The sequence below is a fragment of the Rhamphochromis longiceps genome, linkage group LG15, assembly GCF_057381845.1.
Source record: "Rhamphochromis longiceps isolate RC_006_pf linkage group LG15, R_longiceps_female_GT1.1, whole genome shotgun sequence".
Lineage (NCBI taxonomy): Eukaryota > Metazoa > Chordata > Actinopteri > Cichliformes > Cichlidae > Rhamphochromis > Rhamphochromis longiceps.
The window spans coordinates 19506040-19522037 of NC_140571.1; the positions used below are offsets into that span (position 1 = coordinate 19506040).

Genomic DNA, 15998 nt, shown 5'->3' on the forward strand with positions numbered 1-15998 from the left:
ACTAGCATTTCTTTATGAAGATAATAAGTTGGCAGGGATAGTTTTAAAACATCGCATTGTGTCGAGAGAGCTTGCAGTTTTCCAAACACTTGGCAAAGCCAAATTCACAATCATTGTCACTTAAATAAATCTGTTTTCTTAGGTCCACAACCTCAAAGACTGTGGCACAGTGGGATCACTTTCAGAATGACTGCTATCACTGCACATTCAGAGCTGCCAGCCAGATTTGCAAATATGAGATAGGAGGCCCTGCCAAAGATGTATCTCTTCCAGTTTTCTGAGACTTAAATCATTCAGAGGCACTGCCTGAAAAGGTATTCAATTATTGTTTAATGAAAAAGTCAGCTTTTATTAGATTATTCTTAAGCTCTGTGGTTCTCGATCTGGTGATGAAGGTAGGTTATTTGGGTACACAGCAGACAGTTGGGACATAATTTGCATATATTGATGGATATAAACACACTCCAGAGCAGTGGGGTGGAGGAGCAGTTTTGTGTTGTTGGATTTTTGTGCAGCAGAAAAATACTGAGAGGGGAATAAATGTTCAGTGAAGCCACTTCAAGTCTGACATTTTCACTTTAGGAATGTGTCTAAGGTTAACGGCAGAAATTTTATATTTCACCAATATCATAATACATGCTTTATTTATTTATTCATATATGTGTTCTACTGTTGTCATCTGAGATCATTTCAAACATCTATTGGTATTGAGAAGTGATCTGAAGTAGAAATATGAAATCCCAGGACAGGAAAGTCAGTGGTTCAAATTATTTCCAGATAAGCTTAGTTCAGAACTTGGTTACTTCCTGCACATTTTTTGCAATATCTGTGTCCATTCATGCAAGACATTTAATCCCTACCTCAAGTAAGCTGTTCATTGGCCAGTGGCTTAAAGCTGTTCGCACTGTCCAGCTTACAGATACGACAACCTCTCTGCACAAATGGTTAGGGGGTAAAAAATAGGCCCTCGTCTACACAGAGTCCAGTTCAGTCCATTTGTCTTGTCTGCAGTGGTATTACTGAAGCTGGTAGCCTGATACACCAGTGATGCAAACATTGTCAGAGAAGTGGTTGAGGAGGATGGAATGAGGAGCTGTCAGAAGGTGGTGTCCAGGAGAATGAGGATGCTAACATCCCTGAAACTGTAGCAATGAGGAAAATTTGTGATTTGTGGTAGTTTTACCTGACAGTTAAACTGTTTCAATTCTTTGCTTAACTGAAGATTTCTTTGGGTGGGCAGTCTTTTGTGCCTAAATCACTACTTTCAGTTGAAAACTTGAAATACAGCCATATTTAAAATGGGCCAAATATTGCCTCCAAACAGAGCTCCGATTATCAAAAAAAAAAGAAAAAAAAGAATCCTGATTCATCAGAAAAAATAACATCAACAAAACATTTTTTTAATATCAAGAAGTAGATGTAAATGTTGTCAATGCCATAAATGTATTTCAATTTGATGACTGACTCAAAATGACATGGCTGATAGGGTCTTTCACTGCAGCTACACTGAAACACGGTCTGCATATACTATAATGGATGTAGCGACCAAGACATCACCTTAAGTACAGTGAAGTCTTCTGTTAACACTCAAGCAAGTGTTTTCACTGTTTTCTCTTTTTTGCAGTCTCAGCTAACAAGTGAAGGGTGCGTCTGACTTCAGAAACCAAGAAGCTGCACATTACTCTGCTTTATTGTCCCTTTGGACACTAATGGGGCCATGATGCTTACAAACTAAGCAATGTGTTATATTTAATACAATTTGAAACTAGAGATTGAAACCATAAACTCAAGTATTTACTTAGGTCAAAGCTCAAGTTAGCTGGAGACTATTTACTCATAGACTTAATGCGATAAGATCAAGAATTGACCCCAGGGGAAACACCCTGTGAAAAAGGGGGCTGGGAATGAGGAGATTTCTTCTATTACAACAGAAGAGGAAAAATAGAATATATGGCAGAGCTTGTGTTGGATTGCACGTATGTTCCTAATCAAGTGCTCAGTGGGTGTGAATGCACATGAACAGTGGGTACACTCTCAGTTTCACAGTAATGACTAAACAGCAGCTGCTGCTGTCTGTTTTAAATGGAACTGGTGAAGGTTGCATGTCCCCTCAGGTTAGTTTTGCTTCATTTCTCCATTTTCTTTGTCCTTGCAACCTCCAAGCCTTTTTATTTCTGTCACTCAGGTGTCTTTGGGGTCACAATTACTCAATCACTTATTGACTTCCACGCTGACAGCATCCACTGTGTTATAGCTGCTGAAAAATCAGCAGAAGAGATTCACTGCACAGTCCCACTGCTGCTCCTGTTTATTGAGGTATATTTGCTGTATTATCCTGGCTGTCTTGTTTATTTCTCTCTTGTCATTGATAGTATGCCCTCTCAGATTATGAGCTGATTGATGTCTATGTCCCCTCCAGCATGTTCACCTTCCTTGCACTCTTAAATCTAATGCGTCTGTGCATGTCTAGAGGACATTACATAACTGATACATATAATTGTTGGCAGGCGTGATGGATCAGAACCGTTGTCGTTTTCTTCACAAAGATATCATGCCAACCAAAACTACAGTTTTGGATTCACTGCCATTACCCAAATATTCATTTTTTATAACATATAATAGATTATCCAGAATATTTTTAAGATTTTGAAATGTAAAATAAATACTCTGTGAACAGGCAGTTTGATGGCCATTACTTTGATGGATGTGCATGCAGGAAAATGTATGACTGCATCAACACTCTTTACTTCCATCATAATAGTGGTGGAAGTTGTAACTTTATGAGAAATAAGTTGATATTTATTCTTCTTTTTTCCGTTGTAGTGTTATTGTACTATTGTTGAGTGATTTTGTCTTTTATATATATGACAAAAAGTTTAGTCACAAATTCTTCTCAGTAGGTGAACTGATTAATAACTTTTAGCCCTTTGTTCTTGCTTTTATGGGCTCATCTGGTTGAGCATGTGAGCTCATGCAATGGTGAGGCGTCCATCCACAGGATCCATATTCAGGCATCTATCATCAAATCATCATTTAGAATTGTTACTTCTCCTAGAGGATTGGTCAAATTTATGTGAAAAATGCGCAAAACTACAACATTAACATTACAACATTAATAGTCTGGTTTTTACCTCTTTCCCCCTTGGACTCCTGCTAACTTTTGTTTGACTTTTCTGAAATATGTGGTTTCTGTCATATTTCAAAGCTGCTTCCAGAACAGCTCCCGCCTGTGTCTGTAAAGATTTTATTCTACCTGGAACAGGTTACCACACATTAAACAGATAAAAAATAGAGGTTCTTTCACAGATTCACGTCTTTGTGTCTTTAGTGTTGTACTTATGGATACTTCTATGCGTGTTTAATGTTCATGTAAGTTTTGAAATATGGACATCAGGAAATCTGGTTGTGTTTTAAGAGATATTTACTGTAATAGGGATTCTAAAAAATTAGGGGGAAAAAAACCCCAAAACAACCAACCAGACAAAAAAACCTCACACAATTACTTGTCTTTTCTCACAGGTTTAAGAAAAATAGTGGTTTATAAGGTAACATAAAAAAAAGAATAAATTGATAGCTGTGCAAAAGAAGAAGAACATAAACTTGGAATTAAAGCTATACAGAAATATATGTTTTTAATAATGACTGCAATAAAATTACCACGTCATCCTCTACACCAGTGGTTCCCAAACTTTTTTTGTTTTACAAGAAAAATGTTCCCCCCACCCCCCGTGCGCGCACGCACTAACACATCCTCCAACCACACACGCCGATATTTTGCTCCATTGCGTTTATTTCACACCTCAAACATTTAGTAAACAATTAAGCAAATATAAGTAATCTGCAATAAATTACAGGTAGTAATAAAATAAACTACTAATTCTTTTACGCTACGTCCGCACCTGCACGGGTATTTTTGAAAACGCAGCTGTTTCGTCCACAGGTAAACGGCATTTGGAATCACTGAAAACGGAGATTTTTTAGAACTCCTTTTTTGCGTTTACGTGTGGACGAGGAATACAGAGTTCGTAACGCAACGTCAAAGGTATGTGCCCTTTTTCACGTCACGCTGTGCGCCACGTTATTGTTTACATGAGATGAATTGCAGAATGGCAGAGAGAGACAAAATACTGTTACTGTTAATCTGACTATCTGCAGGTTTTACACACAGTTACTGTCCCTCCATTTACAAAGGCAGAGGCGTCACGGTGTAATTATTTTACGTGTAGTTGTTTTTTTTCTTCTGTGTAATAATATTCAACATTGCTATCAATACATTTTTCAAAAAATGCCTCTCTGTGCAAAATGGGTTTAAAAACATAAACAACTGCAGGATACTGTTTGTCCGGGGGAACAAATTGTGGCAGGATCAGCCTGATATTTTTTTTTTTATCCCGCTGTAACTTAACTGTATAAAGAGCTAACATCTCCAAAATGTCAGGAGTAGTTAGTTATTATAACAAGTGTTTGTGAACTAAAAATCAAGAACGTGGAATATAGTTTGTCCATGATTTGAAGAGCCCAGCGCTGCTCCCAACGAAGGGAAAACCAATTCTGCAGGGGAGACCTACCATGGCACTTGTGCAGGTGAAACCAAAGGGAAGACATGCTTCACCATATTTTCTAGTCTTTGGCTTAGAATGAAGTTGGTTTGGAAACCTATTCAGCAATGCTTCATCTCCTGCTTTGTGTTTCTGTGGGCGCCCAGTGCTAGCAGTGTCCAAGCGTTTTTGTTTTTTTTTTTTCCTTTTCATACCGCCGCCTCCCCTGCCATAACTCTGCGCCCCCCCTAGGGGGACTTTGGGAAGGTCTGCTCTACACTATACACACACATGGATAGATGGATCTATGAACACACACACACATCTTCAGTTTCACCTAATTGGAAAGGATTTCAGAGGAGTGAAACTACAGTATTTGAAGTTTGCTGGCAAACATGAGTAATTAATACTTCATGTTGCACAGGCTGCAGAGCTGACCTGTGCAGCTCTGTTATGAAAGAGTGTGGAGCTGCACTAATGATTGATTACACTACCAGACAGATTAATAGAGCTGTTATTTCCAAACTATAGCCACAGAATTAGGCCACTGATTTACATGTTGCTTAAAAGGGTAACAGTAAACATCAGCTAATGCACCTAGGTCCCTTGTGGGTTTATGATGTAATATATATATATATATATATATATATATATATATTAATATTAGTCTAGCCTCAGTCGTGTAAAGTAATTTAACTCTCTTCAGGCTTCAGATTATAATATATGGGAGATGGAAAACCATCAAATATACATTTGATTGAGGAGTCTTTTTGCAGTTTAAATCAGATTACATGCCTCTCTGCTGTCTGTGCTGTGAGGGGTTTTGCAGGATAATTGATGACTTGTTGACTTGTTAGTTAAAACATAAAGTCATCTGTTCCATATTCTGTTGTACTGATTGTGATGTTCTTTAAGGCACCACAACAGGCACACCAGATGTTGTCTTTGTTAATGATGACTGGAGAGGAGTGGTTGCTTTGGACACATCATCTGCTTTGAATGTAAATTTTGGATGACCAGTTTTTGTTATGTTAGGTACAAGACCGAATGCACAATGTCATCAGCATTTTTCACTTGAAGTTTTTTATATACATGTGTGTAACATATATTTTTGGTGTGTCCCCTGCCTCTTTCTTGTTTTTTAAAATGTACAAACCAAAACAAACTATTTATTTATAGGCTTATTAAGTTATTCATCAAGTTAAGTATCAGGTGCAGTCTGAAGAGTCTGCCGTCATTTATTGCCATGCTAGTTGTTTTCCTTTTCCTTTCTGTGTGTGTGTGTGTGTGTGTGTGTGTGTGTGTGTGTGTGTGTGTGTGTGTGTGTGTGTGCGTGTGTGCGCGTGTGTCTAAAGCTCCTTCTCATCCGATAGTGCACACAGAGCAAAGCTTTGTAGAGGAGAGAACGATACAGGAAGTAGATGTTGAGGGTAGGATGTAGGGAGGGACAGGAAATCCAAATATCTGATCATACAGTTTAGAAAAATTATGCAAAAAGCATTGTGTTTAATTTTCAGGATCATGTGCTTTGCTATGAACTACATTTGCTGTATTACCTAAAAAGTGGTACCTTCCAAGAGTGTCAAAAGGGTTTGTATTTAACAAAAGTTTTCAAGGTGGTAAAATAAACATTTAGATCCTTTGCTTAGATAAAAGTCAGCTTAATTATGTGAACACAGAAAACATAACGTGCACTTACAATAGTAAATACACTTGTATAGTCACTGTGTATGCAGAATGGGCCATGTCAGAATTTTATATATTACATTTGTGTGGCTCAGTTGTTACCACACACTGTGCCTCACAGCCTCACAACACAGGGAGGTGGGGCCTTCTTGTGTGCCTGGGAACTCCAACTTCCTCCATCAGTCTACAGATATTTATTAGATTAATTGGTGGTTCTGAAATGTTCTAGCGTATGTAAACTACGTCATCTCTTTGTATTAACCTTGTGATGGATGTGTGTTCAGGGTGTATCCCAATGCTTACTTATTAAGGATTGATGCACCCCTGGATTGATAAATGCTTAAGAAAATGATCGGTGTATAATATGTATGTCATTTTAATGATTTAGCTAAAGATAACTGTATTTTTTATTCATACATTATCTATGGGGATAATGCTTTGGGACTAGGGATGGGTATCGTTTAGGTTTTATCTGATACCGGTGCCAAAACGGTACTTCTGAAACGGTGCCGGTGCTTAAACGGTGCTCGAACCGGTGCTTAAAGAATAAAGAACACAAACTTCGTCCAAAAACCTCTTGTGTTTTTATTTTCCCAGTAATTTTTTTTAAGCAAAATTATAACAAAGTTAGCCCTTTCTGTCAATAAAACATAACGTCTTTGGTTGGAACCAGTGCTTAAACAATTGAAAACAAACTTTGTCATGAAACCTGTGATGTTTAGTAGTTTTTTTGCAAGAAGATAATCATATTAGCCTTTTCTAGAGCTATACGGCATCGCTCTTAGCTGATGGCATGCCCAGCACAAGAGAAAACTCTTTCAGAAGGCGTTGATGAGGCTGGGACACACAAGTATTTTTCTGATAGGGCAGATAAATTGGGGAGTGTTTCCCTCTTACTCCACCACCAGGCCACAGGGTCTTGTCCAGAGGTAATTCCTGGCAGTCTTTTGTATATTTGAAGCTCCTTCTGTACCTGCTCTGTGATTGAGGAGACTCTACCCGCTTGAGAAGCAGCCTGTTGAAGCTCTCTGTCTTCATCCTTAAACAGCTTTTCTAAGGGTGACTTCTGGACCTTACTTAGCTGAAAAACAACAAAAAAAGATGTGTGAGGTTTGCAAAATAAATAAAGATCACTTTTAGAATGCACTGGTTGTGTTAGAAAAAATATGAAATGACATATTTTTCTGGCTTGTCCATGTCAGCATCATCCACCTTGCTGTGTGCTTTGGGGTCCTCAGTGGGAGGCTATGGACACACAGATAGTAAAAGAGCATTCCTTCAACATAGAAACTACATCATGATGCAAAAGGACAAGATTGTACACACACAATGAAAATACCTGTGCAACTGCTGCTGTGGCATTTGCAACTGCTGTCTTCTCCAACCTGTCCCAGATGTCAGTAGTTGCCTCACCATCTAGCCTGCCTTTAAAACGTGGGTCCATCATCGTGGCCTCCTTCAGAAATTTCTGAAGGTTTTCATCCTTTAAGTAAAACAAGATATAACATAGGAGCTGATACTGAAAAAAGGTAACCCTATTTTTCATGCGCATTGACATTGTCTGCAAATACCTGATATCTTTTCTGCAGACTACCCCAGACTTTCTCTTTTATTGAAGAGGTGAAAACACTGTCTTCATCACATCGTCTGAAATGTGCCTCCAGCTTGGCCAGGATGGGGATGGTTTGGCTGCATGTGGGTGACTTGTCACTTGAGACACACATGGTTGACGTGTACAGGACTTGCATGCACTTAATAAACTCCTCTGCCTTGATTAGATCAGTGTGCGTGAACCTTTCTAGCCTGTTGAAAAATATTCACAATGTTAAAGGTAACTGACGTTATTTAGCTCTTGCAAGTGATGCTCATGTCATTCACTTACTTGTCCTTGTCCATAGGCTTCCTCAGCCGTTGATCCAGAGCAGCTGCCTGGATTGCATCAAACTGCTCCATAAATCTCTTCACCATTAGGAAGAGAGAATTCCAGCGCGTCTTAACGTCAAGAATTACATTATGCTCTGGCAAATCTAAAGCACAGATAGACACAAACATATTTTAAATTACTATAAAAAAGCTAATATGAATGACAATACTTCTTGATATGTAACTGCATGCGCTACTTACTCAGGATTCGCTGCTTTTCTCTGAGCACAGTTTTGCTCAAGGATGAACGTTTGAGCCACACCACAACTGAACGGATTTTGGCACACCAGCTGGAAACTGCAGGAATGTCATACACCTTTTGTACGGCCAGGTTGAGGGTATGAGCAAAGCATCCCACTTTTAAAAAGTCCAATTTTTTCAAAGCAACATCCATGTTGCAGGCATTGGCAGCAATTATTTTCCCTCCCAAGTGAAATTGCTCATAACGCTTGATATTTCTTTAGCGACAACTGGATCTGTTTGTGACTCATAAACTGCTTCAGTGCTGAGCACATTCTGCTTCATTTTGCCTTTTTAGATGTAGTGAACAGTCACTGTGAGGAAATGGTCCTGAGCAATACTGGTCCATCCATCACAGGTGATAGCGACCTTGTTAACCTGTGCCAAATTCTGGATGAGGTTGCTTTTCTCCACGCAATACCAAGCAGGTATAAGTGTGTTGGATAGATCATCCCTGGATGGGGGCTGATACCTCGGATTAAGGGCAGAGGACATCTCCCTGAATTGAAAAAAACAAACAAAAAAACCCCCAAACAAATTTATAAAAAGAAAGTGTTTTTGGCTTGAAATTTAATTCTTTTTTTCAGATAAAATAAATAAAACATATAAAGCAGCTCCCAGAATAAACAGAAAATACATTTGAATTTTCATTAATTTTTTTCTTCCAGATAAAAAATAAAAACATATAGCTCACCTTTTATTCAAATATAGTTTACTTATAATATTTAGAGAAGACTTACAAAGCTAAGCTGCTATGAACATATTAACCTTTACAGTATTATACAGTCTATTTTTTATGTCAGAGTAATACAACATTTTTCACCTGAATGATGGTGACTCCACCGTTGAAAATGGATGGAGATCTTTGACTATAAATTTTGCCACTGCCCTATGAATTTCGTCCACTTTTTCTTTCGTCATTTTAGCCTTTTTGGCCAGGGTGAAGGGAGTATCTGCCATCAAACAAGAAGACAGCCGCATGTAGCTATGATGATGTTTGCTAGTTCACCTTACATGCATTAATTTAATAACGTGGTTAAATTACACACGAACAACATTAAGATACTCACCCAGAGAAGAACGGCTGCTGCTGCCATCATCATCATCATCAGTTATCATTTCTGCTACACTGGCAGGGCTAGGGGCCGGACTCTCCTCTTCGGGTTCTTGGATGTTGCTAACTCCGAGAACAGGCACCACACCCGCAGTAGATGTGCTAGGTGTGATGTCTTGCTGCAAGTTATCAAATGCGGTGCATTTCTCGGCTTTTAAAAAAACGCTATGCGATGCCATGTGTTTCATTAGATTTGAGGTGTTACCTCCTTTGCACATTATTACCTTTAAGCACTTGTTGCAGGCTGCTGAGTTTATATCTTTTGCTGTGAAGTACAGCCACACTCTCGAGCGCTTCGCCTTCGGCATTTTAGCTCTGCTCTAAAAAAAAAAAACCCCGTTACGTACCTGGGCCCGCCTACTATCCTGGGAAAGGAAGTGATTGGCTAGATTTCTCAGGGAAAAAAGCACCGAAATGAAGCACCGAATTGTGCGGTGCTTTTCGGTCTGGTTACTACCGTTTATGTCAGAACCGGTTCCACAATGGCACCGGACACTGGTACCCATCCCTATTTGGGACTGCAGATGGAAATTAGCTGATAGATAAATATGATACAAGGCATGTTTTCCTTTTTATGTCATTATGTATTTTGTGCATGGTCCCTGAAATAAGACACAATGTAAAATAATAATAATAATAATTATACAACTTAATATATTAGTGGATTCATATTCTAAAGCTTACAAAAACAACAAACACCTCATATTTTAAAATAATAAAATGGAGTACAAAGTACAAAATTTGCAGACAACAACCGCAACGTGAAATCAATAGTCCTCCAAATTGGTATGGTGATCCTCACTTTTTTTTTGTTCTCCTTCTCATGACATGGAAGAATGACAGATTCAGGGAAACAGAGTCATGTTCAGCACAATGTACATTGAGATTATTACATTGTTGCAACAGCTTTTGTTGTGATTATAATACATATGAAATCCATAAACACAAATTTTTTAGCATTTATGTTTATGCCTAACAAGAGCATAATAATTATTTTACAGCTACTACACTACCTTGTGGTTCGACATGTAAAAAATATAACAGTGTGGTGTACTTGGAAGATACTGCACAGGACCGACTGTTATAAAAGCGATTTTATAAGGAAAATTTGTTTGCGTTGAGGGGAAAAAAAAGGACAAAGTTCAAGATAAGAAGAAGTTTGATATTGAGAGTGTCTCCAGAGCTGCCATGGAGAGTAGCTGGCCATTACTGAACTCCCATAAAGCTTTGTGTGCAAAGAAATGCTGAATGCTGAAATTCTAGTCTTTGAACAATACGTTGTTTTCACAGCTCAAGTGAAACTCTCGTCAACTTGACTGACACACATTTTAGTTCTAGCTGAGAACAGTAAAAACAATAAAAAGAAAATAGACTGTCAGCCCACCCAAACTGTTTGACTGACATTTATAGTTTCAGAAAGCATAGTTCCTACAGAACTTAGCAGCGAGCACTTGCTATGTGATTTAAGGACATATGAAAAAATTATTTGTGACTGTGCCTCGGGTGGTGCTTGTAGAAAAGTATGTAAATACTGTAGAAATGCAAACAAAAAAGAATTTCCATTGATCTCATTGTGTGCTGTGAGTAAGCATATAAAGAGCTGCTTGTAGCAAGGTGTTCAGCATTGTATAAGGTAGTTTTTTTTGTTCCCTTTCACTATGACCATGCAGGTGTCTGTTTGATGGATTGTCTCTATCATCTCCTTTAGCTTCTCTGTCTACTGTAGTCTGTATTCTTCAGAAAATAATCAAAATTGCCTATTCCAGCTCATGCACACATGCTGCAACTTTTCTGTTGAGTTCTTTCCTGCCCCACTCACCCACATTTCCCTACATATGTTACTTTGCAGAACATATTTGCTTCTTATGTTGACTGAAGCATTCCCAGTTCTCCACTGACAGAAAGTATTTCATGACAAGCTATCAGATAAGAACAAAAAGTCTGAGTTTGCACTTGGCTATAGTTTTGAATAGGAATCTTGGTCTGCAAATTATTATTGCTCAGTTAAAAGCCAGTGGGGGAATATGGCAAACATGTGAGCAAACAATTGTGGGCAAAAATTGGTCTGTAAATTGTAATTTTTCTGAGATTATTCATTATGGTACCATGTCTGTAGTAGCAGGCTGATTACTACTAGAGCAGGATGGTTACACACCCTTTTGTTATGGCCTCAGATTTTTAACCCGCGATAAATGAAAGGGCTCAAAAAAGCCAGGCTATCCTTCAATCTCCTTAACCTCAATTAAAAGTGTTTCCCAATCAATTAACTGTATCCAAGATGCACTCATTGAGACTTTATATGGAGCGGCAATTTCCAAGATTTAAAGGTAAATCATCTGCATACGAATTTTTAAAAATGTACAAAGAGAAAAAGAACAATGCCAGATAGACCCTTATGGAATTTCAGATGTCATAACTGCTGATGCAGAGTAGTATTTCTCAATATTAACAAAAAAAAAGTCATCAGTTTGATTTAAATTAGTTAAGAACCAAATCCTTGACTCCTTCAAAGTGTTCCAGGTGTTCTGTCTTAATGGGTTAATCATGATTGACATTGTTAAAATCAACACTTAAGTCCAGCAGAACTAAGAAAGCACAATCACCAGAATTAAAGGTCTGATGGATATTGTTCTCGTCTAGAAATAATAGTTGAATAAAAATAATGTTTTCTAGACTTTTAGCATAAAGTAGCAGTTCTGATATAGCCATTCTTAAAGAAGCAAGGAATTTTCTTCTATGAGAATGACTGTACTACTGTGTAAACACACAGGAACTATACTAAAAGCGAAACATAAATTTATAATTGTAAGAACACCAAGATCTATCAGATCAAAGTTGTCCTTAATAAACCAAGATGGAAGATCTATTGCAGAGGTGGAGGACGTCATGAGAAACCAAGACTAAGAACTGGGAAAAAGACACAGTTTGAGAATTCCACTATTGGCTGGCAAACCAAAAGATTGACTCCAAGAATTAAAATATTTGCTCCAACAGTTTTCATTGTGTTTTATTGTGACAGCTTCAAACATCCTACCTGTTCCTTTTGTGTTTTAGCCTAAAGCCCTAAGATACAACTTTTGTGTAATGTAGTTGTAATTGTAGTTGTTCTTCTGGCCCATACGGTAAAAAAATACATTTTTCCTGGCCAAAATATATTTCAAATATATGGTAAATATATTTTGTATTTGTGATGCTCCAAAAAAATATATTTTTGAAATTGAAAATATATTTCTTTCAAACCAAAATACATTTCAAAACATATTTTAGGGTGAAGAAAATACATTTCCAACCTTACAGTAGAATGTATATCAAAGTATCCTTTATTTAAAATATATTTAGTGCAATAATGATGATAATGATAACAATACTAAAAGTAACATGTTTTATGCACATCTGCAAAAAACAGTTGGATTCAAACAAAACAGAGTCAAAGGTCTATCACGAATTAGGTTGTTTATTCATTTGCTTACAGTATTTCACATTACACAATATCTCACTATAATGTAGCGTTCATTGACTTTGAAATTATCTGTCAGTGATACAGTAAACAAGATACAACAACTGCTATGTACACTTTAGTTTTTGACAATATATACAATTTAGTACTTAAAGGAACACACTCCACTGTTTTGGAAATAGGCTCATTCTCCATCTCCCTCAGAGTTAAAAATGCAGCGTCTTCTTTCTAGATCCGTACGTTAATAGGGCTCTGGAGCGTGATCTTACGGGATGGGGCGTAGCCAGGATTTTTGGTCAAGGCGCCATATTAGCAGGCCAAACAAATGCTTGCTGTGTGGTCGGTTGTAATGTTAGATTGCACTACCGACAAAGGAATAAGCTTGAAAACAGGCTCTCTTTTCATTGTTTCCTCACCTGGAAACATCATGAGGGAGCTTATGTGTTGGATGTTACCAAAAGAAGGCGTCTAGCCTGGATAGCAGCTGCGAGACGAGCTGATATTCAGTTCTCTACCAGCCACAGATATCTGTTGGTGTGCTCCAGTATTTTCATTCAGGTAAGTTCTAAATAAGTTCATATTATTATTTATAGCCTGTTAATTTTATTTTCAATAGCACAAACTTAGAACAAACATGCAGAACTACCTTCTATTTATAGAGTTGCTAATTATTTGGCATTATTGCAACAAACCAGCCTATGAAATGAATGAAACAAATCCTGACTGGGTTCCAACACTACACATGGGGCACTACGAAATCCCTGCTTCAAACTACATGCTACATACCACCATGCCAATCAGATTACTTCTTCCATGTGAGGGTAAAAAGGTGACCTTCCTGGATAAGATGGCAAAGGTTTGCTGCGTTTTGGTGAACATGTGCCCCAGTGTGGTAGTAAAACCAGGGAAAAATGCTCTTGTTAAATACTTTTAAGTCTTGTGCTGTTTATGTAGTGATAAGTTTTCAAAAGAGACAGTAAATTACAGAATGCTAGTAGTGGGTGATATTATACAAATGCTGTCATGATTTTATGTGAACATTTTGTCATTTGTAAACTATACATAACATTTTTTCTACATTGTCGAACATCACATCAGTTACAAAGTGCTTTTAATTAAAAATAGGCAAACATTTCTTTGTTTCTTTATTCAACTTTTGAACAGTGGTATTTAGTAAGTACATATTCAGTAAATGCAAAGTATTTACATGGCCCCTAAATTAAAACATTATGGGTTATTCAGAACAGAACTATGCTTGGAAAAATATTGTCCCATCAGTTGATCCAACTCCTCCACAGTAGCAGGTGGAACTTTTCTTTTTTGAGGATGGCTTCTTTTACCTGTCACAACGAATGGTCTGTTTATGTTTTGATCAAGAACCTTTTTTTTGGGCAGCTGAAGAGGAGAAGTCTATCTTATGGCCAACCTCTGGCTGTATCTTGGTCATATTACCCAGCAAAACCCAGTATGCAGGTTCATCTGTAACAGTCCTTGTGCCACAGATCCTCACTGTTGCTTCTACATTAAACAGAAGAGCAGTGACATGGCTGCAAGTCTCCACGACTCTAGCCATACAGCTGCAGTGGGCGGCTTCAACCTTCCCTGTGATGCTCACAATGACCTGTGGCTGCAATGCTGCAATTCAGTCTTTAAGAGTGCAGGACCTAAAACACACACAGACAAAGTTCATTTAAAGACAAGAACTTTAATAAGCCAAGTCCAACACAAATGTGTTTTATTTACTTTCAAATCCATTTATCATAAATGTAACAAATAAAGTGTTTTTATGTATCCATCTATAGAACGCTGCATGTTATATTCTAAATCTGCATGTTTCTTTTTAGAAACCTATCAGCAAAAAATGAACCTAAAGTATGTAATGCAAGGATGTAATCACTTTCAAGAGGGAGAAAACATAAAGTTCGACTTTAAGTGACAACTATGGACACCTAATATGACAAGCAGATTCTGCAGGTCATTAATCAATGTATAAAACTAAAACAGAATGTATTTTTAGTGACACAAGACACAAACAAGGAAGCAAGATGTGTAATTAGGATTATTTATAATAAATATGAATTAATTAGGGCAATTTCTTTAACCATAAAGAATAACTAAATCCTTCAGGACAATGTCACATCAATGCACTGAACTCACTATGTTATCCCTCTAACAGAGCCTCTACATGTTCTCACTGTAATTTCCCCCTCACGAATGAATTTTTACTAGCACTAATTTGAATGCTGGGGGGAATCAAACGCATTTTACTCGCAGTACTCAAGCTGACTTACCTTTGCTTGAATGACGGCGTACTCACAACGTGGAGGCTTAAAAATAGCCAAATCTTGTACCCAGTCCTTGGTGAATTGGATGTGCGCCTCCAGAGATTTATAATTGCGAAATTGGTGCGCCGTGTATGCTCTGACTCCACAGACAAGGTATGAGAGTAGATCATGCTAAGTCAATAGCGGTTTGGTCTTCAGGGTTTCTACTCCACGGCTATATTTCATACGGGTCCACATTTCAACAATCAAGTACCGTCTCTTTGCATCTGGACAGAATCTGTCTCTATACCGTCATTTTCTTTTGAGCTACGTTTCAGAATGGTTCGTAGCAATCTTGTTTTGATTCGTGACCTGCCAAGATGGTGCTGCGCTCCCACAATGCATTGCGACATTACGTCAACTCCAAAGCCCTTTGCGTGCAGGAGTGTATGCGCATGCGCATTGCCACGGTGGTTTAAAAAATAAAGATATAATGAAAAGTAATTAATAAAAATTAAATATTTAAACATTCCCACAAATGTGCAATGAACGTGCAAAAACTCTCTTTAGTAGTTGTTGCTGTTTCTTTCTTTCTTTCTTCTTTTTTTTTTTTTTTGAAAAATAACGACGTCTCTGAGGCGCGAAATCTGACAGCGAGTAGTGATGGGATTTCCGGCTCTTTTTAGAGATCCGGCTCTTTCGGTTCGGCTCACTAAAAAGAGCCGGCTCTTTCGGCTCCGAACCGGCTCTTCAGGTTGTTTTGTTGCTTTAATTAA

The 15998-nt window shown here is 37.9% G+C and overlaps 1 protein-coding gene and 1 pseudogene across 1 annotated transcript in view; one reads left to right on the top strand and one right to left on the bottom strand.

Annotated features, from left to right (window-relative positions):
* LOC146652548 (exostosin-1) overlaps positions 1-15998 on the top strand; it is a 358469-nt gene that overhangs the window by 122146 nt on the left and 220325 nt on the right. The window lies entirely within an intron of this gene.
* On the bottom strand, positions 6943-8899 carry LOC146652549 (zinc finger BED domain-containing protein 4-like; annotated as a pseudogene).